The sequence below is a fragment of the Lissotriton helveticus genome, chromosome 3_1 (assembly GCF_964261635.1).
Source record: "Lissotriton helveticus chromosome 3_1, aLisHel1.1, whole genome shotgun sequence".
NCBI lineage: Eukaryota > Metazoa > Chordata > Amphibia > Caudata > Salamandridae > Lissotriton > Lissotriton helveticus.
Genome location: NC_136061.1, coordinates 1,134,972,736 through 1,135,000,070, shown reverse-complemented (window position 1 = coordinate 1,135,000,070; position 27,335 = coordinate 1,134,972,736). Strand labels below are relative to the sequence as shown.

At 48.2% G+C, this 27,335-nt stretch overlaps 2 pseudogenes; both read right to left on the bottom strand.

Annotated features, from left to right (window-relative positions):
• Window positions 1-17,163: 17,163 nt before the first annotated feature.
• On the bottom strand, window positions 17,164-18,451 carry LOC144825577 (28S ribosomal RNA; annotated as a pseudogene).
• A 337-nt stretch (window positions 18,452-18,788) lies between these two features.
• On the bottom strand, window positions 18,789-21,766 carry LOC144825434 (18S ribosomal RNA; annotated as a pseudogene).
• Between the last annotated feature and the right edge of the window lie 5,569 nt (window positions 21,767-27,335).

Genomic DNA, 27,335 nt, shown 5'->3' with positions numbered 1-27,335 from the left:
GAGGGCAACATGCAGCTAAGGGTTTAGAAGGTAAATGACGATTTCGAGGTGAAATCGTCACTCGAATATGCCGAAAAATACATGTACTTGATGTACTCGTCATTCTCGGTCTTTTGATACCAAATTCGTCCTATTTCGACGAAGTTTTTATTCTCGAGTCCGGTACTATTATATGAATCCAGATTTTTTTCAGAACCACAAAAACCAGGCAATGTATTCCTATAGAGGAAAATTGGGTTAACAGTATATCACAGTTATAATTGCTTTTCAGGTTCAGGGCCGGGCTCAGAGATACAGCACTGGGATCTCTCCTGATTGCAGGTGAGTAATTTCGTTTTTGATGCTCGGACGATTTTTAAGGAATATTTCAAAGTTGTGAAAATCGACACTTAGAAGAATTTCCAAGTGAAACCAGCCAATGTTGCCCTATGGAGAAAATCAAGTTATCGGTCTTTGGGTTAGTACTCGACTGGTAGAGTTAAGGTTCTGAGGGTAGACTCAGGGGTCTCCCAGGGTCAAGTAAGTACAGTTGTTACACCCTCAGCGGCACAGGGGCAGCCGGGTGCAGAGACAGTAGACCCAATGTTATTCTATGGAGGATAGGGGGCATTCAATTGGTGGCTGCTAGCAGGCAGGCCACACGGCTGTGGAAGCTGAGCTCCTGGTCACTTACACAGGGCAAGTGGGGAAGTAGAGTAGGGTAGATACTGCACTCCCAGTGGCACTCGGGCGGCTAGGAGCAAGGTGCTTTTGGGCCTTCGAGCGCCCAATGTTATTCAATGGGACAGCTGGAAGTTGAACAAAGGCTGCAGGCTCGGGGACGGAGATTCTTCAGGTGCAACCACCACTTTGAGAGGTAAGTTGGGATCTTGGAGGATAGATACCCAGAAGTTGGGCACGGGGGCTGTGGGTCGCCGGGTGCAGGGGTGTCTTTTGACATCAGGAAATCTTACCCTCAGCTGGTCGCGGTTGGAGGGGTCCCTTGTTGTGAGGCTGCAGGGTTGTCAGGAGCATCGAGGAGGGTCCTTGGACACTGGCTTTCAGGTCACAATCGCTGGGGGGACTTCCTCATGGTCTTTGTCCACTCTGGCACAGGCCGGGCTTGGCGGGTGCAGAGTGTGCTGGATGCACGGTTCCTGACTGGCACCAGGGGTGTTGCTTGTTTGAGCAGAACCACTGCTCATGGGAGTCCCAGTCTCTAGATGAGCAAGGCAGGCAGCTCCTCCGGGGTTTTCGAGGTTGCTGTCCGCAGGAGATGCCGGGGTTTAGCAGGAGCAGGTTCAAGGATCAACAGTCCGGTAGTGCTGGGGCCAAGTCAGTTGGTGTTGTCCTCTTGTTAGCAGCTGTACGGCAGGTCTTCTTCTTCTTCTTGGTCTTCTTTTTTGTTTCGGAAACGAGATCTGAGGAAGGAAGGGTCAGGGTGCCCCTAAATACTAAATTTAGGGGCGTTACAGGTAGGGTAAGGGCAGGGACCAATGGGTTTCTTTCCTGGGGTGAGTACACCACCTATCCTGCTCCTCTCCTGTGGGGGGGCAGGACCCTATCTCTGATTGGGCAGGGCTCCCCATCCTCAAGATGGCGGGCGCCCGGAGTTGTGCTTCACCTTGCCTCTCCCACCTGAGGGTTGGGGTTGGCAGAGCCTGGCACACCCCCTTTCCTCACCTAGGGTTTCCCGCCTGTCTTCCCGCCAGAGTGTGGGTCAGAACCGGTGGGGGCCAGCTTCTGAGTACAGCAATTGGCCTGGAGAAGCTCACAAAAGGCGGCATGCCTTTGAAGCTTCCCCTGCCCATCCTGGGGAGGAGGCTTGGCACCTTGTCCCAGGATGTGAATTGTTTCAGGCCCCCAAGAGCGGCATGCTCTCGACCCAGGGGTCCAGAAACATGCCTGGTGGTGGCAGCCTCAGTAGCCACGCAGTCAGGATACTGGGAGTTGGTCAGGTTTCAGGGGCCATCTCTAAGATGCCCTCTGTAGTGCATTTTACATTAAATCCTACACTGGCATCAGTGTGGGTTTAATGTGCTGAGACGTTTGATACCAAACTTCTCAGTCTTCAGTGTAGCCAATATGGTGCTGTGGAGTTCGTAATGACTACCTCCCAGCACCATATACTCTTAATGGCATCACTGCACTTATAGTGCCCAGGAATGGCCCTGGGGGCTCATGCACCTGTGCCCACAGCACTGGCAAAGTGCACCCAGCTAGAGGGGTGACTGAGGTATGCCAGGGCAGTGTGTTTCTGGGCATGGCACACAGGGAGGTGTGCCATGTCGACTCTCTGTTTAGTTCTGCACCAAGACACTCAGCCTGCCAAGGCAGTGTGTGTGTGTCAGGGTACAGGGCCCCTAAGGGTGGCACAATAAATGCTACAGCCTTCAGGTGTCTTCTCTGGTCACCTAGGGTACCATTTACCAGGGGCTTACCTGTGGCCAGAGATGCCAATTTGTTTTAGGTTTCAATACAGTTTTAGGGAAGGAACATAGGCCCTGGGTACCTGATTGGCAGGAACCCAGGGCACACTCAGTCAAAGTACATCAGCAATTCAGCGAAAAGTGGGGGCATACCATCCAAGAAAGATAGCACTTTCTCACAGATAGTAGCACTCTAAATGATACTAGGTGGCCCCCATCGCCGGAATTAAAAAAGTCCTTCTCTGTGTCTTTAAGTTGAGATTCTAGAGCCATTGTCTAATGGACTTCAAACACCTGACTGCTTAGCAATGCAGCAGCCACTGATAACCACCTTAAATGCTTCCCAGAGTGTCCCTGCCTATTTAACTGATCCCTCATTGTCCGTGAAATAAGCACTTATGTCTTGTCTAATCTCCTTGAGGAAGACTTGATTCAGTAGGGCCATATTAGGGAGCCTCCAAGTGAAGGAGCGCTGTTATGGCGCGGGGAGATCCAACTGCAATAATCATTGGGCGTGATCTGAGAGAGTCCGTGGCAGAAGGAAAACCTCCAAGGTCCAAACATAAAATTTCCCAAGAGACCATCCAGACGTCCAGCCTTGACCAGGCATTGTGTAACATATGACCCCTCCCTCTTGTCTGGATATCTATGTTTCCATATATCCACCAGATCATTAGTATATAGAAGGGGGTGTAGAGTAGCGCGGGTGCATGGGTGCAACCTATGAGACGTTCCCTCTCTATCTAGGGAGTCATTTTGAATAGCATAAAAAAAACCCTCCCCAGATAACTGTGTCACAGTCCAAGCCTGCAATGTGTGCCCATATTGTATGGAAAAACTTGGGGTCATCCGTATTTGGACCATATATTGCTGCAAGTATGACCTCCGTATCGCATAGAAAACCTCTAAAGAGCACAAGTCACCCTTCAGTGTCAAGGTGAGTATACGTAGGCTTCTAGTTCAACCCTCTGCGTAGCAATATAGCCACCCCACGTGCATAGTTAGAGTATCCAGTGAAGTACACCTCCCCCCATGACCATGCCGAGGGGCGGAGGAATTAGATAGATGAGTCTCTTGTAAGAAGCAGCAGTCAATCTTGTGCCATATTAAATATGCTTGAATTAGTCTGCCTTTCCTTTGATCGCTCAGGCCTCGGACATTCCATGTTAAGAATTTCAGAGCTGTCATTTTACATAAGTGTGGTGTAACCAAAGCGTGATTAGGAATATGTGTGTATCTGAAAGGAAGACGGCACTCTGTAAGTTATTAGAGCTTCCTTTAATTCATCCAATGCATAGCAGTCCCGGCAGCAACTGCCGTCCGAGCAGTCTTCCATTCTACTGCACGAGCATTCCTAACAATGTCAGTACCACGCACAGATCCTCGCGGACCCTCGCATGGCAACAGTACCTGTCCCAACACATCCCCCTCCCTCCACTTAAACCAAAAAGATCCCCACCCAATACTTAGCAGAAAATACAATGCAGTAGTAATGCAATATTAAATGACAACCTAAAAGAAGGAAAAAACAAAAATAATCATTGAATATGTAACAAAATCACGATATTTGATGGGAGTGGATCTGATTCTTGAAGAACTCCGACGAAGAACAACATTGTTATTTGATGCAGACACACTTGGACTGATAGTCTTGGTAGGAAGAATCGAATCTTGAGAGATTACACCAAATTTATATTTTACAAATTCAACCTTAGACTTGGGCACAATGGAAATAAAGGATTTGTTCCAAATTTTCCCATTCTCCAGCACAACAACATGATCTTTCACTTCCTTGACCCGGACAGGGGCAGAAAATCGAGAATGACCCTTGCGCACAAGGATAGGTTTCTTGATTCTTAGCCAGTCACCTTGACACACAGGAGACATGCTGCTGCTGCCATGTGCATATTTGGCCTGAGCTGCAGCCCTGACATCAGCTACTTTCCCTATTGTATCTACATCAACCTCCTTCCTCAACATCCAATCCTTATTGAGTGTAGAACCTGCTACTCTACCCCTGAGCAAAGTAAAAGTTGATATACCTGTACTAGCATGAGGTGTAACTCTCATAGCCCACAGCATGTCAAAAATCACTTGTTTCCAGTGAAGACCATTGATGGAAGCTAATTGTAATTGATCTTTAATCACACGGTTCAGGCGTTCAACTAGACCGTTGCTACGAGGATGATAGAGAGAAGTGAGAGTATGTTTAATCCCATGCATTCTAAAAAATTCTTGCATCTCGGCAGAAACCAACTGAGTACCATTTCAGATACTAATTCCTCCGGAATTCCTTCCCGAAGAAAAATATCCTTGAAAAAATTGATCACAGTGGCAGAATTAATTCCTTCCACAAATCTAACTTCTGGCCATTTTGACATGTAATCAATTAAAACTAAAGCATATTTGGGAGTACTGCCTATATCATTGAATGTTATAAAACAAGGGGTAACCCAATTATAGTCAAAGGACCTGGGTATCAAGTATTATAGTCAACAATTGGTCCTAGACATCAAATCAGCATATACAATATAATGATACAGTTCAATCAGTCACTTTTTTTCATTATTGAATTAAATCCACTATGATTCATATAAATCAGAACATGACAGATACAGTAGTCCAAAATATCAATTAGTACAAAAAATACACATGAAACCAAGCAAATATGTCTCACCAAAATCCGAGAGACTTACTCATTTAATATATATTTTTTGAAAATATCAAATGTATACAAATATTTACAAACAGGGTTCACTATCAATAAGGGTGCACAGAAAAGAGTGAAAGTAAGTGCTCGTGTAAAGTGACCAAGATGGTCAGTGTAGGAAGAATTGAATTATTTAAAAACAACCATAGATGAGCCTGTCCTAGACAATTATAGCTCGCAAAAAATGTAATTCTTTCTTACTGGCACGTGATTGAATAGTCCTCCGTATTCCTGAGTTGGCACAGGAGACAACGGGAAAGGGAGGAGGGGAAGGGGACCGAGAAACGTTGGTACAGGCTCCACAGAAAGGGAAATGTCGACGTTTCGACCCAAAACAAAATACTGGGTGACTAGGTTCCTCAGGGGCGGGTCTTCATCAGGACGAGGGAAGGAAGGGGAGGGGGGATGTGCACGTCTGTATAATGACCCCAATATCAACCTGTAACAACAAATAGATATTTGGACTAAATATCTCCAAGTACTGTCATGAAAGTTATAACATAACCAAGGACAAAACGGCACTCACCCTTAATTGGTGTGCCACATGAGCGATGTTAGTCCGCACCCAGACAATTTGCCAATGTGCTAGATTGAGCACTGGAAGAAGAAACAACAAAGTAGCCATTAATGCTACTAATGTCACATGCAATAATCATTTCACACCCACTTCTTTGGTTACACATGTCAATTTGCCAAATAAACACCCTGGGAAATGTCGCCATATAGGTGTAGACTCCTAATTTAGATATCGGCAAACACATCCATTAATAACGAACAATCTCAATATTGTTCATCCCTACTTATCGACTTAAGTTTCAGTATCGTCATGCACCAGGTCAAAATTGGCTCACCAAATGATTTCTAAGAAACGAAAGGGTTTCTCAACAGCATTAGTCTGTAGTGGAAACAGCGGATTTAAGTAAACGTGAACACTCACCAACACGCCGTCCCTTGCAACAGTTCTCAGTCTTCAATACCAAATCACTACATAGAAAAGGGGACAGGATAATTCGATTACAAACAACCTCCCTATCCAGAACGGGCATTCGTTGATTAAATAAATAAATATAATTGGGCCATAAATCCTAATTCTCGTACCTTTCATTAGTTTCCCAAAACGCCAAACAAGTATGCCTCAGTTCACAACCTGTAACGGCTCCGAGCCGCCTCAATAGAAAGCGGAAGCCCCGTACGTTACAGGGCTGTAAAATCGCCTAGCAACCGAGACGTGCCGCGTCATAATTGCCAAAACAACGCCCCTCGAGCGTCAACGTGGTTACCTAGCAGCCGCCAAAGCGTCTTCAATGGCGGATAAAGGCTTATTCCGTCAACGAAGACGAAAAGCCTAAATTGCAGACCACCACTGAGTGTCTTGATGATATCATGGACGCCCAGAGTAAATACATCATTCTCATCACAAATTTAAAAACAATAAGGTTTGGAATTTAAAAACGTGATTAAGATGAAAGGAAAATGTGACAAATCAACAACTACAAACATATTCAACAGTAATAATCAAAAATAATGTGTCATTCAATACTCCTATCGACAGTAGTATAAATACATAGCCAGTTTAGTCTACATTCAATAGTGATATTATTCATACAGTCAATTCTTCGTTACTCAAATGTATATTATATAACTAATAGAGTCATAATATTCATTGTTTACCACGAAGACACATTCTGAATAATGTTACGTAGGTACCAGTAAAGACAGAGTCTTAATCAGATCAACCATTGTATAGTGTAGCCATTTGTCTTATTGTCTCTTCATACTCATTGAGCCCTCTATTAACAGTATCAAAAGTGTGCATCCATTTGCACTCTCGTACTTTTAAGGTATTCGCAAAGTTGCCCCCCCCTGACATTCAGTGTGACCTTCTCCAGAACCCACCATCTCAAACTTTCAGGCGAGTGAGCAAATTTTACAAAACGTTCTACTAGTGGGGCTCCCTGCACCCTGCAGCGAATTCTGCTACAGTGCTGCAGGATCCTCATTTTTACCTTTTGTACAGTCTGTCCTATGTACCAAAAACCACATGGACAAGTAATTACATATACCACCCCAACCGAATTGCAATTGGTATGATGCCTCATAGTGTGCGTATAGTTGTTATAAGTACACTGTTTTAACTCCTCTGTTAATGGGCACGCTTTACATGTACCACATTCGTGGTGGCCCAGTACCGGTGGAATATTCCAGAGAGTGGTCTGGGCCTCCCTGCTCTTGCTCGGTAATAATGATTGCACCACATAGTCCTTAATGCTTCTTCCCTTTTTGAATGCATGCATGGGTGGGTCTGGGATCCCTATATCATCAGCCACTAAATGCCAGTGGCTGTTAATGACTTTTTTAATGTCACTACTCCTGGTATTAAACGTAGTCACACAAGTCATTCTTTCATTCACCTCAGTATTTTTTGCCCTGGGTTCTAGCAGGAATTCCCTGTGGCAGAACCAAGCCTTGGTTCTGTTCTGATTTATATGAATCATAGTGGATTTAATTCAATAATGAAAAAAAGTGACTGATTGAACTGTATCATTATATTGTATATGCTGATTTGATATCTAGGACCAATTGTTGACTATAATATATCATTGAATGGACCAGCCACATTGAATGCTAATTTACAACACGGTGATTCCTTTACTGAAATGGGAGTGGTAGCAGAAGGACACGTGACCTGAGTTTTGTCACTCAAAACACAAACACCACAATCACGAACACAGTGTTCAATGGCCCTATCAACACCTGGTCACCAAAAATCTTCTCATACTCTCCGTTTCATAGCATCAATTTCCAAATGACCTACATGAGCCAAATCCAAAACTGTTTTGCATAGTGATTTTGGAAAAACTAATAAACCACCCTTGCGCAAAATTCCATCCACCAACGACAGTTCATCACTAATTCTTTTGAAAGGGACTAACTCAGAGGCAAGAACTTTATCATTAGGCCATCCTTGAGTTAAAAAAATCAATTACCCTACACAAATCTACATCCTCAGAAACAGCAAGCTTCCAATCAGCTTCAGATAGAGCAGCACCAGTATCAGTTACAGTACTAACAGCACACACCATCTCCAAATGATCACATACCTGTTCTGAGACATCATGGGAAATAGGTAACCTAGACACACAATCGGCTATACAATTCCTTACACCAGGTACGTACTCTAAACGGTAATTGAACTCACTAAGTATGTACTGCCATTTGGCAATTCGAGGTTTAGCTCTACCACCCCCTTTAGTTGTGAAGAGGTCCACCAAGGGTTTGTGATCGGTTTTGAGAAGAAAGTGATTCCCCCACAAGAAATTCCTAAAGTATTGCACACCCCACCATAAAGCCAAGGCTTCTTTCTCAATCGTAGAATAGGTTCCCTCAGCACCACGGAGTGTTTTGGAAGCAAACGCGATAATTTCTTCCCTGTTGTCAGATCTCTTCTGCAACAAAACAGCCCCTAGAGCTACATTACTGGCATCAGTGATGACAATACATTGATCATTAATGTTAAACAGTTTAAGTGGACGTGCTTGCACAATCACATCTTTCAACGATCTAAAATCATTAGCACACTGTTCAGACCAAACATATTTCATGTTTTTCTTGAGAAGATTACGCAAACACATAGTTCTGTCAGAAAATATTGGAACAAATTTTGCGTAATATTCGACCAACCCCAAGCAGGAGCGTAGCTGGTCTTTATTTTGAGGTTCAGGTGCATTTTGAATGGCATCAAGAAGTTTCATTTTAGGTTCCACTCCCTTATCTGAAATGTGATGGCCCAAATAGTCTACCCCATCCCTAAGAAATGTACATTCATCCTTTCTTAAAGTTAGACCACTAGACTTTACAATATCTAACACAGTCTTGACTCTGACATTATGTTCATGTACAGTTTTGTCGTATATAAGAATGTCGTCCTGAAAGAACACGACTCCTGCAGTGTCTTTGAATAAATTGCCCATGAGATGTTGGAACACTGCAGAAGCCGACGCCAAACCGAACGACATTATTAAATAACGGAACGCACCTTCAGGAGTCACAAATGACGTGAGGTGCCTAGAATCTTTGCATAGCTCAATTTGGTGGTATCCTGAAGATATGTCAAGAGAAGAAAAATACTTGGCACCTTCTAAGGAAGACAGCATCTCACTGATATTAGGCAAAGGTTGTCGATCTATCCATATACAAGAATTCAAATTGTGCAAATCCACACACATCCTAAGCGATTTATCAGCCTTACGTGCCAAAACTATGGGAGAAAGCCAATCAGAACCCTCGATTGGTTCAATCACACCCAGGGCACATAATCTCTCGAGCTCAAGTTTCAATTCACCACGCATACTTATTGGTACCTTACGTACTTTGACATTGACATTGATCAGAGTAAAAGGGGAACCAGAATCTGCAAGAAATTTGATGTCAGAATCATTTAGACAGATGGAGCACACAGGGGATTTCCTCCTCTGAGATTCATCAATAGACGCTATTTCTATGACACCCTCAGATTCCATAGAAGAAGTAGATAATATCAACAATTCATAACATGTGTCATCATCATTATACTCTATATTATGATCTTCTATGTTCTTTACAATGTATGACTGTCTCTTCAGTGCCAGAGATGCTTTGCACATGCGTGCTAGATGCCCTTTTTTCCCACACTTGAAGCAAGACTGATTTATGGCGAAACAAAACTTAAAATTTCCCATATGCGATCTGCTACCACAATGATAACACAACAGTCCTTGACTATCGTTTCTTGATCGGGTGACTGACGTAGGAGAAGTTCGAGGAACATTCGTGTTGACAGCTTTGGGTATCTTTTCAGACTTGGTACTGACTAGATTAACTTCAGTTGGCGAAGAAGATGACATGGAAGATGATGTAGACTCACTTAACTCCTTCATGCAAAACTGAGAATGTTCAACAGTTTTAGTTAAAGTCAGAGCAGTTTCTAAATCCGGATCATCAGAAGACAAAAGTCTTTCTCGAACTTTCCTGTCACAAGAACGTTCAATAAGTTGATCTCGAATGATTTCATCTCTAAACTCTTTGTAGTTGCAATTTACAGCTAAAATTCTCAAAGCTGCAACAAAGTCGTCAATAGATTCACCAGGCATCTGTGACCGTTGTAAAAATGTATGCCATTTTAACACAATATTGCGTTTAGGATTAAATCTTTTGTCAAGAGTTTTTTTAAGTGAAGCATACTCGTCAATAACTTGTGAATCACCATTATCACTTGTGCTTGTATTTACTCTCACCTCTTCGAGAGGCAATGTCTCCAAAATAGATCTACCTTCAGCACCCAAATTATACACCAGTAATGCTTTTTTCTTGTTAGAAGTAAAAGTATCACCGTCAATTGCTTCAATATAGGCTTCAAATGTGGACTTCCATTGTTTCCATAACATGGGAGGAGGACCGGGTGACTGTAGAAAGGGAGGTGGTGTTACTACTTTTTCCATTTGCGTGGGTGAGTTGCTGCCCGTAAAAAATATAAAAATCCTGCAAATAAGCTTCACAAACTTTCATATACGCAAACTTCTTTAAAAATGAAAAAAACGTCTTTCTTTTTAATTGTTCAACAGTACACAGTTCACAGTGAGCAAGTCTCCAATATGTTTTGTACACAGTGAACTGAAAACGCGGTATAAAACACGCGTTCACAAACCATAAGAAATCGTCTCCTTAAAGTGAGTGCTTCACACTGGAGATTGTTTTCAATTGAGCGCCATGCCAACGCATGTAAATGATTACGTCAACACGCTCAGACGCGAGGCTCTGTGAAAGCTCGCGCGCCAGTGTAGACGGAGACAAGAGATGTTGCAGCCTCGCGCACATGGTAAGACAAGAAACAAAGTAATTAAAATAAAATCCTCACCAAGAAAGATCCATTTGAAGAATACACCGCATGAATATGCCAGTAACACTCGGCACACAGCGGTTAGCGTACGTCAGCACTAGTGAGGCTTTCAAGCTTCACTTGACGCAGCAGTTGCCTCGAAGTGGAGGAATGTCACCACCATGACGTCCAGCAACACACCTTGGGAGCAGCTAACACCGGACAGTCCTTGTCGCAAGTGAAAGGAAGATGGCACTCTGTAAGTTATTAGAGCTTCCTTTAATTCATCCAATGCGTAGCAGTCCCGGCAGCAACTGCCGTCCGAGCATTCTTCCATTCTACTGCACGAGCATTCCTAACAATGTCAGTACCACGCACAGATCCTCGCAGACCCTCGCGTGGCAACAGTACCTATCCAAACAGTATCCCTTCCAGCAACTCCAAAGCAGCCCATATAACTCATCAGGTAATTTACATACAATGTGTAGTAACAAGATTGTACCCTGCTGTACTGTACCCTTAACTCCCACAACCCACCCACACCAACCCCCCAATTAGGTGGAGCAATAGTGACCCATACCCCACCCCACCCTGCAAACAACCCCCCAACTTAGACATTCAAAATGGTAATGGGGAATCTCCCTGGAGGCGAGGTATCTCTGGCGTACATCCTGGTCGGTGACCAGGTTGATGAGCATGTTAATGAGAGAGCGATTAAAACAATTTAAAGCATGTTTACATTGACAACAGACATTTCAACTTGTAGTGAGCCCAATAGGGCACCTCAGGTTTAACTTAGTTCGCATTGGCAGTCTCACTTTGAGAGCCCAACTAAGCACTTTGGGCCGGACCAGACAAAGAAACCATCAGAGCAGTCACTGTTACTGAGTGTGCCCTCTGTATGCCCTGGAGTTTTCATCTGGCGTTTACTCCCAGCAGCGTGTTTGGCGTGGTTTAGGGCCGATATAGCATCTGTGAAGTGATGGTTGCCTTTGTGGTGTACTTTAAGCTTCGCCGGGTACATCAAAGCATATGTGATGCCTGCCTGTCGGAGGATGCGCTTGACGGGCTAAATTCTCTTCTCGCCACTTGAACTGCCGGCGTGAAGTCGGGGAAGAAAGAGTTCTGGTTGCCCTAATGCATTATCTGGCACATTTCTCTTGCCGATCGGAGGACGGCATCTCTGTCTCGATAACTCAATATCCAGGCCAGAATAGGTTGCAGAGTACCTCCCACTGGGGGGTATCGCGGCCAGTGACCTATGGGCTCTCTCCACAATAAACAAGTCCTCCACCCTGCCCATGGCTGTAGTTTCCGGAATGCCAGTAATTCATATGTTATTTCGGTGGGACCTGGCTTCCAAGTCTTCATTTTTGGCCTTAATTACGTCCAGCACTTTTTCCATGTTCAATAGCCGTTCTCCTGACTCTCTCTGGAACTCATGTGCCTCGGAGACCCTATTTTCCAATTTGTCAATGCGTACTTCGTGGGTATCAACTTGTTTTTTTGATCTGGTCCAGCCTATCCGTTAGTTTATCTATTTTGGTATCAATTGTTTTGAGGCTTGATTGCACCGCTAGCAAGATGGATCACAGATCTTCATTGCCCCCTGCTGCACTCTCCCTATGTTCTATCTCGGGATCAGTCTCTGAGTCAGTCTGCCTAGTCAGCCTTTTATTTTTGAACAGCAGTTTAGTTTGTTTTGCATCTGTCTTCCCCATTTTCTCACTAAGCTACCCCACCCAAAAGTGTAAGATCAAAGAAGGGGGGTCCCAAAAAACACTGTCTCTGTGATTGTGCTGAGCGGCCACAGATCTAAAACCTCCCCATGATGCACTCCTGCCCTCGAAGTTGCAGCTGGACACTGTAAGCGGCTCACTACATGGGACCATATCTTGTATCTCCTAAGCGGATCACTTTCCCCTCACATATTGTGTCCTCAGAAGTGAGGGATTGCCTCACTGGAAACTCCAAGCTCTCTGCATGTGGCACCAACCCCTGCTGCGCGACCAGGAGTGTCCTAATGTCCCACTCCGGGAGATGTAATCACCAGTGTGGGGTGTCACCGTCACATATGGTGGTCTCCGGTTCATGTAACTGGCTTGCAGGATCCGATAGCGCCTCAGAAGAGCGGCCTGACTGTTGGCGAACAGCCTTCTCGCCCCACTCTCAATTTAAACTCGACATGGCTAGTACGTAGTGTATTACAGGGCTTCCTCGCCCAAGAGAGATCACCACTCACACTCCTGGACCCGGGGCTTCCCCAGCGCGATATGGGCATTCACCTACCCGGGCAATCTTCTTCTGTCAAGGCTGTAAGCATACACCCCTGGCTGGGTTTGTAGGTGCTCACCCAATAACATCCCGCCGCAGGTTTCGCAGCCGTTTTCTGCTTGGGTCACTGCACGGCCAGAGGCATCTCCTGCTCTAGTTGCCTAGACCGGCCTGCAGCAGCAGCAATGGGGGGGCCTGTAGGGCAAAGGGAACAGCACCCCCACAGACCTCCGCCGCAGGCCTCATCCGGCTCAGCCTCCAACGGTCGCACCGTCCAGCACCCTATCTCCAAATGGGGCACAATCTTCTCCCAGCACAGGGGGCGATCAGGTACGAGTGCTGTGTCACATCAACACTCCCAGTTACCATCGGATTTTTAACAGATATTGTCCCAGTCAGCAGAGCCTACTGCAAGAGCGGCCATGTTGCAGCTCGGCTAGGCAACACCCCCATCTTAACAGGGTTTTTAATCTCCAGGAACTACCCCATCTGGAATTGTGTTTGTTTGCTTCGCCAATTCTCACTATCACGCTCGCCGCCATGATAGAACCTTGTTTGGCCTGTCTCTATAGACGTCTCTACGCAGAGTTTAGCACTATAGAGACAGTTACTGTGAGAAGTTGGCCTGGCATATGCTGTCCACTATTCTAGTGTGCACCTTGCACAAGTTCAAACAACCCTTATTGATGATAGGTTTAAAGACAACCTTTATTGAAAGCTGTCCTAGGGGTTGCTATGGAGAGCAGCCTTCATGCGAAGTCTTGAAGGAGTGTAAAGCAGCTTGGTTTACCAGATTATAACCTTTTGAATGTCTAAATGAAAGGAGAACCATACAAGGTGTATACATTAAATATATGTATTTATTACTAAACACTCTCAAGTAATCTCTTTATGAGATTACAGAGCAAAGTACACAATTTAAGTGCAATAGAACTTCAGGAAATAGCACAATATACGTTGAGACCTAGGGGCGTACCAAACCATACATTGATAAAGTGGTATAAGAACCACAACTTGACTAGACACAAGGCCTAGAGCCTGTAGAATTGCTGGGACCACAAGGAACCACCCAAGGAAGTGACACAGGGGACCTAAGGGGACGCGTGCAGTGTGAGAACACAGCAGTGACACGCCGTTAGCTTCTATGGGGAAAGTCGCGGTTGGCAATTGAAAGATAAAGGACACTTAGGAGAGTATTTGAGCATACCCCTTTAGACTTAAAGGGTTCTAGGGCCAAACCCCACGGGAGTACAACCCCAACTCGAGTACTCTGGTGCACTCACAGGAGCACCAGAGTACTCGAGTTACCTCACCCTGGTAAGCCGGGTGCATAGGTGTCTTTTGATGTCGGGAATCGTCGTTGATTTCAATGGCGATCGGCTGCAAAGTACTGCTGCCGTAGAAGTGGAAAGTGTCCGGTGTGATCCAAGCCTGGATTGAAGATGAGAGAAACCTGAAAGCAGAGGGGACAGAGTCTGGGTCACTTGCCAGTGACCAGGGGCACGATAGAAGAATGCCCACCGATGTCGGATGATTTCAGGTTGAAGAGGTGAAGCTTGACTCTGCAGCCACGAGGACCAGGAGGCGTCGATGATGACCAGGAGCTGGATTCGAGCTGTCCCACAAAAGATGTCCAGTGCTACGACGTCGGTGACCGGATTGGGCCCAACAAGCCTTGGTAACTGCAACCCATGCAGAAAGAGAAGAAATGCTTCGGTGTGGACCAGCATGGTCCGGGGGACTCACCAAGTGGTGGAGAGTCAGGGCACGTCTGGAGCAACCAGGAAAGCCCAAGGAAAGTCAAAGTTGACTTCTCGGGGAACCTACCAGTCAACGGACTAGGGATCACAAAGGTATCTCGAGCGAAAACACAAAGGGCCGGCTCAAGGAACACTCGTGGAGTGTACGCCAGCAATCTTCAGTGGAAAAGGTGCTCGGGTTTAAGCTACAAGTAACCCACTGCACATCCTCAAGGAACGTCGAGAAGCTGATGCACTTGCAAGTGCGCACGGTGTCCAAGGGTTCCGGTTCCAGGGTACCCACAAAGGCTGCGGGTCTCTGGTTTGCTAGGGACTCAGGGCGGCCTCAAGGAAGTCTGGAAACCCACCACCTCGGTTGCACATACTTCGGGGTCCAGCGGGATCTTTGGATTTGCAAACCGATCAGATGCGTCTTTGGTGCCTGCCAAGCAAGGGAGTAACTGCTTTACTCCAAGGGAGATTCTTCAGTCATCCAGCGTCGTGCAGATCATCGAAGTTCCAGGATTCAGTATCAGAGTTTCGTGCAGGTGTAATCTAAAGTCCTATAGTCAGGGGTTCTGTTCTTATACCCAAGGAAGGGGTTGGACATACTCTGGGGACCCACCTATGAGAGGGTTTGGAAAGAGGAGTGGCTACACCCATTTCTTTTGTCCATTTTTGCTCTAGAGCAGGGGCTGGTAGCCCTTGCAATCGGTTTGAACTGGGCTATGCACAGGGACACCAAATGTGCCCCCAGTGCAGACGTCAAAGCACTCTTGGAGTGCACCCACCCAGCCCCAATACACTAAAGCCTGTCTGGGAGGTGGTGACACCTCCCTGTGATGTGACAGGAAACCTATTGTCCAGGCCTCCCCTGCTGGAGTTTCGTCCAGTAGCAGGAGGTCTGACTCGTGTCTGTGGCTGCAGCATCCATTTTGTGATGCCAGGACTCTTTTAAACTGGTACCCGGTATACCGGTGTGTACAAGTCTCTCCCTCTAGAAGGGTGGAATTCTACCGCCGCTGCCAGAACTGGCGGGGGGTAGGATTCCAAAGTGTTTGACACCAAACACAACATGTTTCCTTGCAGCCATTCCAAAGTTAGCATTTACCGCAAAGTTTTAATGTGCTTAAGAGTATATGGTCTGACTGCATCACAGAAAAGCCCCAGAGAATAGGTTCCAAAGGCTGCAGAGGGGTCCTGCTCATGCATGGGCACCCTCTCACACAAAACCCAGCACCCTGCCTTCAGGATTGATAAGGCCTGCTATAGGGGTGACTGATAGGTTTATATGTGTAGTGATACAAGATAGATATAGGGAACCTATATCTAAGTAAGGGGTGCATACACCACCTTACACAGGCTGCAGTAGCAGACCTGTGGTGTTATTTTGGAAAGCTTCCCAGAGGTGGCATAATACATGCTTCAGCCCCTGGTAGGCCTCTGGGTTACCTATGCCCTCGGTACCTAAGATACCATATACTGGGGACTCATAAGGGTACCCCAGTAACCAAACTGGAGTGTACCTAAAGTACTTGGAATCAATTTAGAGAGGAAGCAGCTAGCATGGGGTCCAGGATAGCAGGGCCCCAGCCAGACTAAAGTCGAAAAACAGTGAAACACCAGCAAAAAGTGGGGGTAAACATAAGAAGCAGATCCTACTCTCCTACAGTTACCAGCGGGACCACTGGGAGTTAAAGGCCACTACAACTGAGAATAGTTTGAGAGTCATAGTTACTCCTGCCAACCTTAGGAGAGTCATAGTTACTCTCGCCGTTTACCCATGCTTCATTAAATTTCTTCACTTTGACATTCAGAGCACTGGGCAGAAATCACATCGCGTCAACACCCGTCTCGGGCCTTCTCGATGCGTTGTTTTAATTAAACAGAGGGATCCCCCTGGTATGCACCAGTTCTAAGGCAGCTGCTAGGCACCGGCCGAGCCAGAACGCTGGCCCGCACCCCCGGGGAGGAGGCACGGGGAGAGGCAACCACTGCAGCTAGGGTGATCCACAGGAAGGGCCTGGCTCGTGTCCAGAGTCGGCGCCTCTTTGGAGGGCGGCGCCTCGTCCAGCCCCTTTTGCGCCCCAGCCCGACTGACCCAGCCTTTAGAGCCAATCCTTATCCTAAAGTTATGGATCTGCCTTGCCAACTTCCCTTACCTACATTGTTACAACATTCCAGAGGCTGTTCACCTTGGAGACCTGCTGCGGATATGGGTACGGCCCGGCCCGATATTTATACCATCTCCCCTGGATTTTCAAGGACAATCGAGAGCTCACCGAATGGCGCCGGAACCTCAATGCTTTCAAAGGCTTGGACTCCTCTCTCTGGGTGAACCCATTCCAGGCCCCCCTGCCCTTGACAAAGAAAAGAGAACTCTCTCCGGGGCTCCCGCTGACTTCTCCAGGATCATTTGCATTACCGCACTTGGCGCTGTGGGGGCCCCCGTCTCCGCCACTCCGGGTTGGGGGATCTGAACCCGACTCCCTTTCAATCAGCCAAGGGAAACGGAGGCCATTGCCCGTTCCTTCCAAACTCTCGCCCATCTCTTAGGACCGACGGACCCATGTTCAACTGCTGTTTACATGGAACCCTTCTCCACTTCGGCCTTCAAAGTTCTTGTTTGAATATTTGCTACTACCACTAAGATCTGCACCTTTGGCAGCTCCAGTTGGGCCCTCGCCCTGGGGCTTCCATGCACATCGCTGTGGCCCTCCTACTCATCGCAGCTTAGCCCCTGCGGCTCTCAGCGACGGCCGGGTATTGGCCCGATGCTCCAGCGCCATCCATTTTCAGGGCTAGTTGATTCAGCAGGTGAGTTGTAACACACTCCTTAGTGTATTCCGACTTCCATGGCCACCGTCCTACTGTCTATATCAACCAACACCTTTTCTGGGGTCTGATGAGCTTCGGCATTGGGTGCCTTAACCCGGCATTCCGTTCATCCCACAGCGCCAGTTCTGCTTACCAAAAGTGGCCCACTTGGCACTCGCATTCCATGCCTGGCTACACAGGAGCGGGCCCGGCTTCCTACCCATTTAAAGTTTTAGAATAGGTTGAGATGGTTTCAGCCCTAAGACCTCTAATCATTCGCTTTACCAGATAAAACTGGGGGCTTCAAGCGCAGCTATCCTGAGGGAACTTCGGAGGGAACCAGCTACTAGATGGTACGATTAGTCTTTCGCCCCTATACTCAGGTCAGATGATCGATTTGCACGCCAGGACCACTATGGATCTCCACGAGTTTCCTCTGGCTCCCACCTGCCCAGGCATAGTTCACCCTCTTTCGGGTTCTATCACGCATGCTCATGCTCCACCGCCCCGCTGGAGCAGGTGAGATGGACCGGTGGTGCGCCCGCTGCAGGAAGCGTGGCGAGATCCCACCTCAGCCGGTGCGCGCTGGCCCTCACCTTGATTGTGCCACAGGGTTTTGCTTGGCCCTCCGACTGGTAGACTCCTTGGTCCTCGTTTCAAGACAGGTCGGGTGGGTAACTAACATCGCCGCAGATCCCTGGCGCCTGGCGTGGGCCTCACCACCCGGCAGTGCAACGCGGTTGGGGCGCACTGAGTAGGGCCTTTTGGGAGGGGGTGGTCCTAGCCTGGGGAAGCACTGCTATTCAGTTTCCCCCACCATGGTAGGGGTCGTGCCGGGTGAGCATGGGTTCTGTCTCGGGAGGGCCCACCGCTGTGCCCCTTCCAGGGACACGCTATGCCAGCCGGGGTGCACAAGGGCAGGGCCGGGCCCTGTGCCCAGGAGGGTTTCTGGCTGGCGCCGCCCGTCGCTCGGGCTGCTCCACCGTTAATGATTCTTCTGTAGATTCACCTACGGAAACCTTGTTATGGCTTTTACTTCCTCTAGTTAGTCAAGTTTGATCATCTTCTCGGCGCTCCACCAGGGCTGTTGCCGACCCCAGCGGGGCCAATCCGAGGACCTTACTAAACCATCCAATCGGTAGTAGCGACGGGCGGTGTGTACAAAGGGCAGGGACTTAATCAACGCGAGCTTATGACCCGCACTTACTGGGAATTCCTCGTTCATGGGAAATAATTGCAATCCCCAATCCCTACCATGAATGGGCTTCAGTGGGTTACCCATACCTGTCGGCGAAGGGTGGACACACGCTGATCCGTTCAGTGTAGTGTGCGTGCAGCCCCGTACATCTAAGGGCATCACAGACCTGTTATTGCTCGATCTCCTGTGGCTGAACGCCACTTGTTCCTCTAAGATGTTGGACGCCGACCGCTGGGTGTCTCGTAACTAGTTAGCATGGAAGAGTCTTGTTCGTTATCAGAATTAACCAGACAACTCGCTCCACCAACTAAGAACGGGCATGCATCACCACCCACAGAATCGAGAAAGAGCTATCAATCTGTCAATCCTTTCCGTGTCTAGGCGAGGTTTCCCATGTTGAGTCAAATTAAGCAGCAGGCTCCACTCCTGGTGGTGCTCTTCCGTCAATTCCTTTAAGTTTCAGCTTTGCAACCATTCTCCCCCTAGAACCCAAAGACTTTGGCTTCCCGGAAGGTGGTTGGGGAGTCATGGGAATAACGCTGCCGGATCGCTAGTCGGCATCATTTATGGTCGGAACTACGACGGTATCTGGTCGTCTTCAAACCTCCGACTTTCCTTCTTGATTAATAAAACATTCTTGGCAAATGCTTTTGCTTTGTTTAGTCTTGCCCCATCCCAAAATGTCACCTGTAGCGGCACAATACAAATTCCCCTGGCTGTCCCTCTTAATCATGGCTCCAGTTCCGAAGTCCAACAAAATAGAACCAGAGTCCTTTTCCATTATTCCTAGTTGGAGTATTCTGGCAACCGGCCTGCTTTGAACACTTCAATTTTTTCAAAGTAAACACTTCGGACCCCCAGGACACTCAGTCAAGCTCATCAAGGGGGCACCAAGAGGCTGGGGCTGGGACAGGCAGTAGCTCGCCTCGCGGTGGACTGCCAGCTCAATCCCAAGATCCAACTACGAGCTTTCAAACTGCAGTAACTTTAATATACGCTATTGGAGCTGGAATTACCGCAGCTGCTGGCACCAGACTTGCCCTCCAATGAGTCCTCGTTAAAGGATTTTAAGTGTACTCATTCCATTTACAGGGCCTTAAAAGAGTCCTGTATTGTTATTTTTCGTCACTTACTCCCCAAGTCGGGAGTGGGTAATTTGCGCGCATTCAGCCTTCCTTGGGAGTGGTATCCATTTCTCAGGCTCCCTCTCTGTAATACTCTGATTCCCCGTTACCCTTGGTCACCATGGTAGGCACAGAAAGTACCATTGAAAGTTGATAGGGCAGACATCCGAATGTATCATCACCGTCATGGGGACCTGCGATCGGCCCGAGGTTATCTAGAGTCACCAAAGCGGCCAGGAGAGCCCGGATTGGTCTTGGTCTGACCAATGAAGAAAACACCTCAGACTCCATGACTGCATAAAGCGAGCACACAACAGAATCTGCGCCCAGAAAGCACACTCAACAAACAGACCTGTTGGAAGCTCATCATCACTGGCTTGAGGTCCAATTCTTGACCCTGCAAGATTCTTCAACATGCGCTGTTGAACTGCCACACGCGCTTCAGTGTTAAGGTAAGGGTGCTTGACGAGAAAAATTCAAAAATAATAATAACAGCTTTGTTCTTCTCAGGATTTCTCAGGTTGGCAACCCTTCCCCATGCGCCATACCTCGCTGTACAGTCCACATGACAAGGGTCACACAGTGCAATAAAAGTTGGGCCGCCCATGCAACATGCCACAGCAAGGTCCCCCACCCGCAAAACTTTAATGAAAGTGGCAAAAACAAACAGTTCTTGAAATAAATAGTAGACTCCACGTTGGGACAAACCAGGTTATGATGAAGACTGTAATGCCCTTTGCAGCACACCACACAGATACTTTGCCATTGACTCAATCCGGTCCCACAACTAAGTGCCCTGGCATAAGCTCTCCTCCACAGTGACTCCGAGGTCATGATTGACACAGTCCAACACTGATGGCACTGCAGCACAATGACGCTCCTCTTGTGTGCTATTGACACTCCCAGCACAGGCAACATGATACAGCAGACAAATTCTCACAACCTGGCTGCCAGGGGAACCTTAGATGAACACTGGAAATGACACAACTCCAAAGTTCCTGAGAGAATATAAAATGTTTCAGCATGCCCTGGCTGTTAGGCTGTCCGGCGGGTTAGGACACTGGTGGGGCTAGAGGGCATACTCTCTTTCTCAGCACTACAAGTTTTCATGGATCATTAACATTTCTTCTTTCAGTAGATTTGTCAGTTTTTTTCAAGTAGTTTCAGTTCTGATAATTTCTTCTCTGCGTTCAGTTTCACACATAGATCTTTTTCAAAATCGTTGCCAAAATATGTAGTAAATAAATGATGGTTCAATTCCATGTAAGGTCTGCAAGTATATTTATTCAGGATAAGATGGTAGGATATCAAGCAGATCCCCACCAGGAGCAGCCTTCCTGTTGCTCAGCCCATCCACCAACTGAGTCACACACTCACCAACATTCCATTCACCAACATTCTGTCACCACAGTCACACTGGCTGAGCAGCAGGTATAACAGGTCTTGATCTGATTAATACATACATCCCGGGAGGTCAGTGCTCGTCGGCATGTATTAGCTCTAGAATTACCACAGTTATCCAAGTAATAGATGGAGCAATCAAAGGAACCATAACTGATTTAATGAGCCATTCGCAGTTTCACTGTACCGGCCGTGTGAGTCTTTGAGACCAGCATATGCTACTGGCAGGATCAACCAGGTAGCTGCACCTGCTGACTGAGTGGGTTCGGGACCCGCGTCCCGTCCCCGACTGACACCTTTGCACACCTCTCTCGGGAGCCAGATGGGGGGAAAAGAGCACGCCCGCCTGGGTAGGAGGGCTCACTGGTGGTGGACAGGTGCAGTCGCCCAAGCACAGACGGGCACAGCCGTCTCCCCAGAAGGGAGAGGCGGGCTGAGACGCAGCCTGAGGGAGATGCAGGGGTGCCAGCCTGGAGCGGCAGCACCCCACGGAACAGTCGTTCTGGGCTGCTGCAGAAATGTGCTGGGCAGAGCGGGGTGACTACGTGGCGTGCGAGGTCTTGAGGAAAGTCAGGAAAATGGTCAGGCGATTTAGTCGATGTTTCTTAAGTAATTTTGCCCGGCGTTAAACGCCTCTAATACCATACGAAGTTTATCAAATAAAGAGGCAGGCGCTGGAGACAGGAAGACAGGAAACAAGTTTTATTCCGACGGAGCAGAACACATCAGATCGGACAACAAGGTATCGTCTCGAGGTGCTCTCTAACAGCCTCTCTGAGGCCTGGCCTATTATACACTGGTTTACGACATGTGACCGCTCTTTATTACAATAAAGACATTGTGAAGTAATGGAAAAAAGACATCCCCGGTAACCCCCCAGTTCCGGCTCATTCCAACACGTGGCTACAGTAGAGGTCCTCACCCCCCATACAATAGGAGGGGGCTATCACGCAGCTGAGTGTTCCGCCGATTCCTTTGGAATGTGTGCGCCTGATCGAATCTCAGGGGGTGGGGAGGTCATGATCAATAGTAGCTCCTTTGAAGAGGGGCGAGTGCATACAGTAGTGGGCAATAAACTGTATCCTCAGGCTTAAGGGATGACCAGCGGTCCGTGCAGACAATCGGGCTCAGAGGAAGGGGTCATCAAAGGAGAGATATTCATGAAAGGAAGGATCGGTGTGGACAATCGAGCGTAGAAGGGTTTATCGAAAGAGGGGTATTCATGGAAGGAAAGGAGGTGTTGGTCAGGCGCGGGGTGTGATTCCCAGAGACAGAGTCATGCGGAAAGGGAGGGTTCATGACTTGTGCATGTGAGAGCGGGGGCAGCCAGGGTGCATGGGGGATGCTTGCAGGGTCAGGGAAGTGCGCTGATGATCGATCGTGAACAGGGAGACCATGGTACCTAAAATGGCTGTCGTGCATGTTCATACGTGAGTCTGAAGAATGGGCAAGATGGCGCAGATGATGTTCAGTTCACGAACTAAAATTCCACAGTCCTCCCTTTTAACATGTCTCGCCAGCTTGTCAATTCGGATCTATCCCCATAAGACCACGTATTTCTATCTCATAGAGGGGACTCATGTGCTCAGTTCTAAAGTCCAAAGTCTTAGGGCACATACAGTTAGAAATGAGTGAACACAAAGGTGGCAAACATTGAATACCTAAGCAACACCCACACAGTACCACAACTGGTATCAGTATAAACGTAAAAAACCTCCATCCCCAGTCCTTCAAAGTGTCCCAAAACCAGCTTCCAAGCGACCATCCTTCTTGCTCCTGGTGAACCTCGGAGGATAGTCTGTGGAGGTGTTCGATTGCTTTGTAGACTGAAGGCGAGTTATCTGGCACGTAGGTGCAACAGCTGGAGCCGATGATGCGGCATGCTCCTCCACGGTCGGCCAGAACCACATCTAGAACAAGGCGGTTTTGAAGAGCCACCAGGCGGACTGCCTGAAGCTCAGCCATGTTGTTAGCGAGGATGCCAGCCGTGATGTTAATGGTTGTTTCTACTGCCTGAGTCAGGTGTCGGATAGCGCGGCTATTTGCCATTGGGCCCCACAGAGGAACAAGTCCCTTCACCGCATCCAGGAACTGTGCTCGGGTGGAGTCGGCTTGTCCAATGTCTCCGGCGCGCTTTTGCCGGTGATGGTAGGCTGGGGCCACATACGTGGGGGGAAGAATGAAGGCGACGTAGCACGTACCCCTCCAACCTTTCGGAAGCCAAGTGTAAGCTTTGATGCCACAAACAAAGTACATATTCGGAGAAGCAACAAAGGAGGGGGGGTCAACTGAGACCAATGTTCTGGTGATGTGGCAGGAACTGTGACCCACCAGCTGTGTTCCCTGGCCTTCGAGGCACACGAGACCTGTGACATTGATGACAGACAAGGCCACAGTCAGAGTGGCAGCCGTTCGCTTCCGCAGGTGGGAGAAGGTGGGTCTAGCTGGATTGTGGAGCACTTGCATTTCAACTCGTTCTTTGGCAGGGATGTTCATATGGAAGGAGGAACCTGAGGTCACAGGACAAAAGGGGGCAGACGTCCTTCCTGTTTTGTTCAGCCAGAACACATAGTAGAAGTGTGACACTGTTTGATCAGAAGCGGCGTTGTCCTTGTGGCTTTCCTGCAAGAGGATCAACCAGGCGAGGCAGGAGCCGTGAACTGAGAAAGGAGAAGGGATGAAGGGGATGGAGTGTCCAGTGGCATGCGGGAGCAACCCGCAGACCCAGCAGTTCGTGGCATTTGCAGCAAGGTTGTGCTGGTGCAATAATTGCACGAAGGAATTGTTCCAGAACTCCTTACGCCTTTCTCGGAGCTGAGGCGAAAGGGAGATCAGGTGATGCTCTTTCATGGTGGTTGGCTGTGTAGTAGTCAGCAATATCTGATGAGCGGGTGTGCTGTCCTCCAAGATCCAGAAGGAAGTCATGAGGAGGAGGCAAAGGAGGAAGAGAATGAAGAAGGCGATTGTCTTTGATTTGTGCAAATTTTCAGCCTTTGGGTTCCTGTAGTGGGTATTTCCGTTTGCGTCCTTCTTATCTGGCGCTTCCATCATCTTCTTATCTGGCGCTTCCATCATCTTCAAGGTGCTCGGTAGTGGGCAGAACCACAGACTTTGTTTAGCTTCTCTCCGGGTAACCCTTGGTTGTTTTAGGCCACCGTTCTGAGATTTTAACTTAGTCCGTGGTCTACTTAGCCGAAGCTCCCTCCTTTCGACGCAGGAAATACCCTTCCCGGGATGGCACAGTGGGATCAGAGAAGTTTGCAAGTTCAAGTGCCTCGGTATCAGGATAGCAGTTCAGTGATGGCCGGTCTTTGTTCAGGAGCTCTTCTTGGGTGTCGACGTTTTCTGTCGTGGCCAGGGTCGAGGAGACCTTCTTGCAGTGGTGGGCGTGCAGCCAGTGCCTTTTTCCCTCTACTCGAAGAGCCTCCGAGTGGTGATCAGTACTTGCCAGGGGCCCGTCCACCGGGGTTCCAGACTCTTTGCCCGTTGAAAATTCCGGACTAAAACATAATCTCCCGGTTGGATATCGTGACCGGGACCCCTGGAAGCATCGGGGATGGCCTGCTGCACCTGTTGATGAATGACAGACAACGTTTTAGTTAACTTGTATAAATAATCTGACAGCAGGACGTCGGGGACGTCGTGAATGGATGTTGGTTTGGGGGCAGTCCAGAGGTTCATTGGTCACCCAAACACAACCTCGTAGGGGGTCAAGTGGTGCTTAGTGGGAGTGGAGCGCATCGATAGCAATGCCAGTGGGAGGGCATCTGGCCATTTAAGTCCTGTGGTGGCCACTATTTTTGACAGTTTCAGTTTCAGTGTAGCATTGTGTCGCTCAACTAGGCCAGCGGATTGGGGGTGGAAGACCGCATGGAACCTCTGCTTTACCCCCAGCCCCTTCAAGATTAGTTGGATAACTTCAGCTATGAAGTGGGGGCCATTGTCGCTCCATAAAATTCGACAAAGGCCGTAGCGAGGGAAAAACTCTTTCAGTAGTACTTTGGCAGTAGTCATGGCAGTGTTATCACGGGTTGGATAGGCTTCCACCCATTTGCTGAAGGCGCATACAATGACTAATACGTACTTCAAGCCTTGGCATCTCTCCAGCTGGATGTAATCCATCTGGAGGACCTCAAAGGGGTGGTCGGGGATCCCAAACCCTCCCCGGGGTACCACAGTTCCTTTCCCGGGGTTGTGTTGTAGGCAGATAAGACATTGCTGGACCAGGCGTTTGGCTGAGTCGGGGATTTTGTTGTTGTGCCAGACTTTGGAAATGAGTTCAATCATGGGGGCAGAACCTATGTGCGCAAGGGAGTGTGCCATAGTCAGTATGGGAATCAAGTATGAGGCAGGCAGCAACCATTTGTTAGTGTCTTTTGTCCGCCAGCAGCCTTCATCGTCCTTCAGACCCACCCGTGCCCATTCAGTCAGTTCGTGAGGTGTGCTGGCCGACTGGATGTCCCTAATCGTTTCCCTAGCGTCAGTCCATTTTTCCGCTTGTGACCTGGTCACATATATGCGTGTCATTGTCCTATTCTCAGCTGTGGTTCGGGCAGTGATGTCGGCCAGTGTGTTTCCCTGTCCAACGAAGTCCGTCACCTTCTTGTGTGCCTGGCATTTGATCACTGCTAATCGTTTGGGGAGGAGAACTGCTTCAATCAGGGCGGAGACTAGATCTCCGTGAAGGATGGGCGTGCCGTGGGACGTCAGGAATCCCCTTTCCCTCCACAAGAGCCCAAAATGATGAACCACCCCGAAGGCATACTGGCTGTCCGTGTAAATGTTCGCCGTGGTTCCTGCTGCTATGATACATGCTCGTGTGAGGGCAATTAGCTCTGCCGCCTGTGCGGATCGTTGCGTGATGCGGGCTGTTTCAACTACTGTTCGGGCTGTCGGCACCGCATAGGCAGCTGAAGTGGTGCCGTCTGGGAGTATGATACAAGAGCCGTCTACCCATAGCTCTCCATCAGGGTCTGTAAAAGCAATGTCTCGGAGGTCAATTCTACTCCTGGTCTGTTCGTCCGTGAGGGTCACACAGTCGTGTATAGGGGGCACATCGGGGTCATTTTCAGGCAAGGGCAACAGTGTAGCAGGATTCAAAGTTGTGCATCTCTTCAGAGTGATGTGGGGTGCAAGTAGAGTCAATTCGTACCCCGTCAGTCGTGCACTAGTCAGGTGTTGGGTCTTGGTCTGGTTCAAAAGGGTGTCAACTGCATGGGGTACTAACACTGTGAGAGAGTTCGAAAGTACAATTCCCTCACTCTGACGGATAGAGACAGCAGCGGCGGCTACTGCTCGAAGGCAGGCAGGTAAAGCTCTGGCGACTGGGTCAAGAGTGGCAGAGAAGTAGGCACAAGGGCGTTGTTTGGAGCCGATGGGCTGAGTTAGAACAGACAATGCGTATCCCTCCCTTTCGTGAGTGAAGAGGGAGAAGGGCTTGGAGTAATCTGGTGTCCCTAGGACGGGGGCTGAGCAAAGGGCATCCCGCAACTCCTTAAAGGACGCTTGGCATTCGGGGGTCCAAGGGAGTGGGAAGGAAACATCTTTGGCCAACAGGGAAAGTAGGGGCTTTATAATGAGACTGAAATTTGGTAACCATTGTCGGCAAAAAGAGGTAAGGCCCACCAATGAACGGACTTGCTTCTGTGTTTTTGGGATGGGGGTGTCTAGGATGGTTTGGATTCGGTCGGGCGTAAGTTTCCTCCCTTCTTTGGACAGGAGATGGCCTAGGTATGTCACTTGAGGCTGGCAGAACTGCAGTTTCTTTTTGCAGACTTTGTGGCCATTCTCCGCAAGAAAGTGCAAGAGTT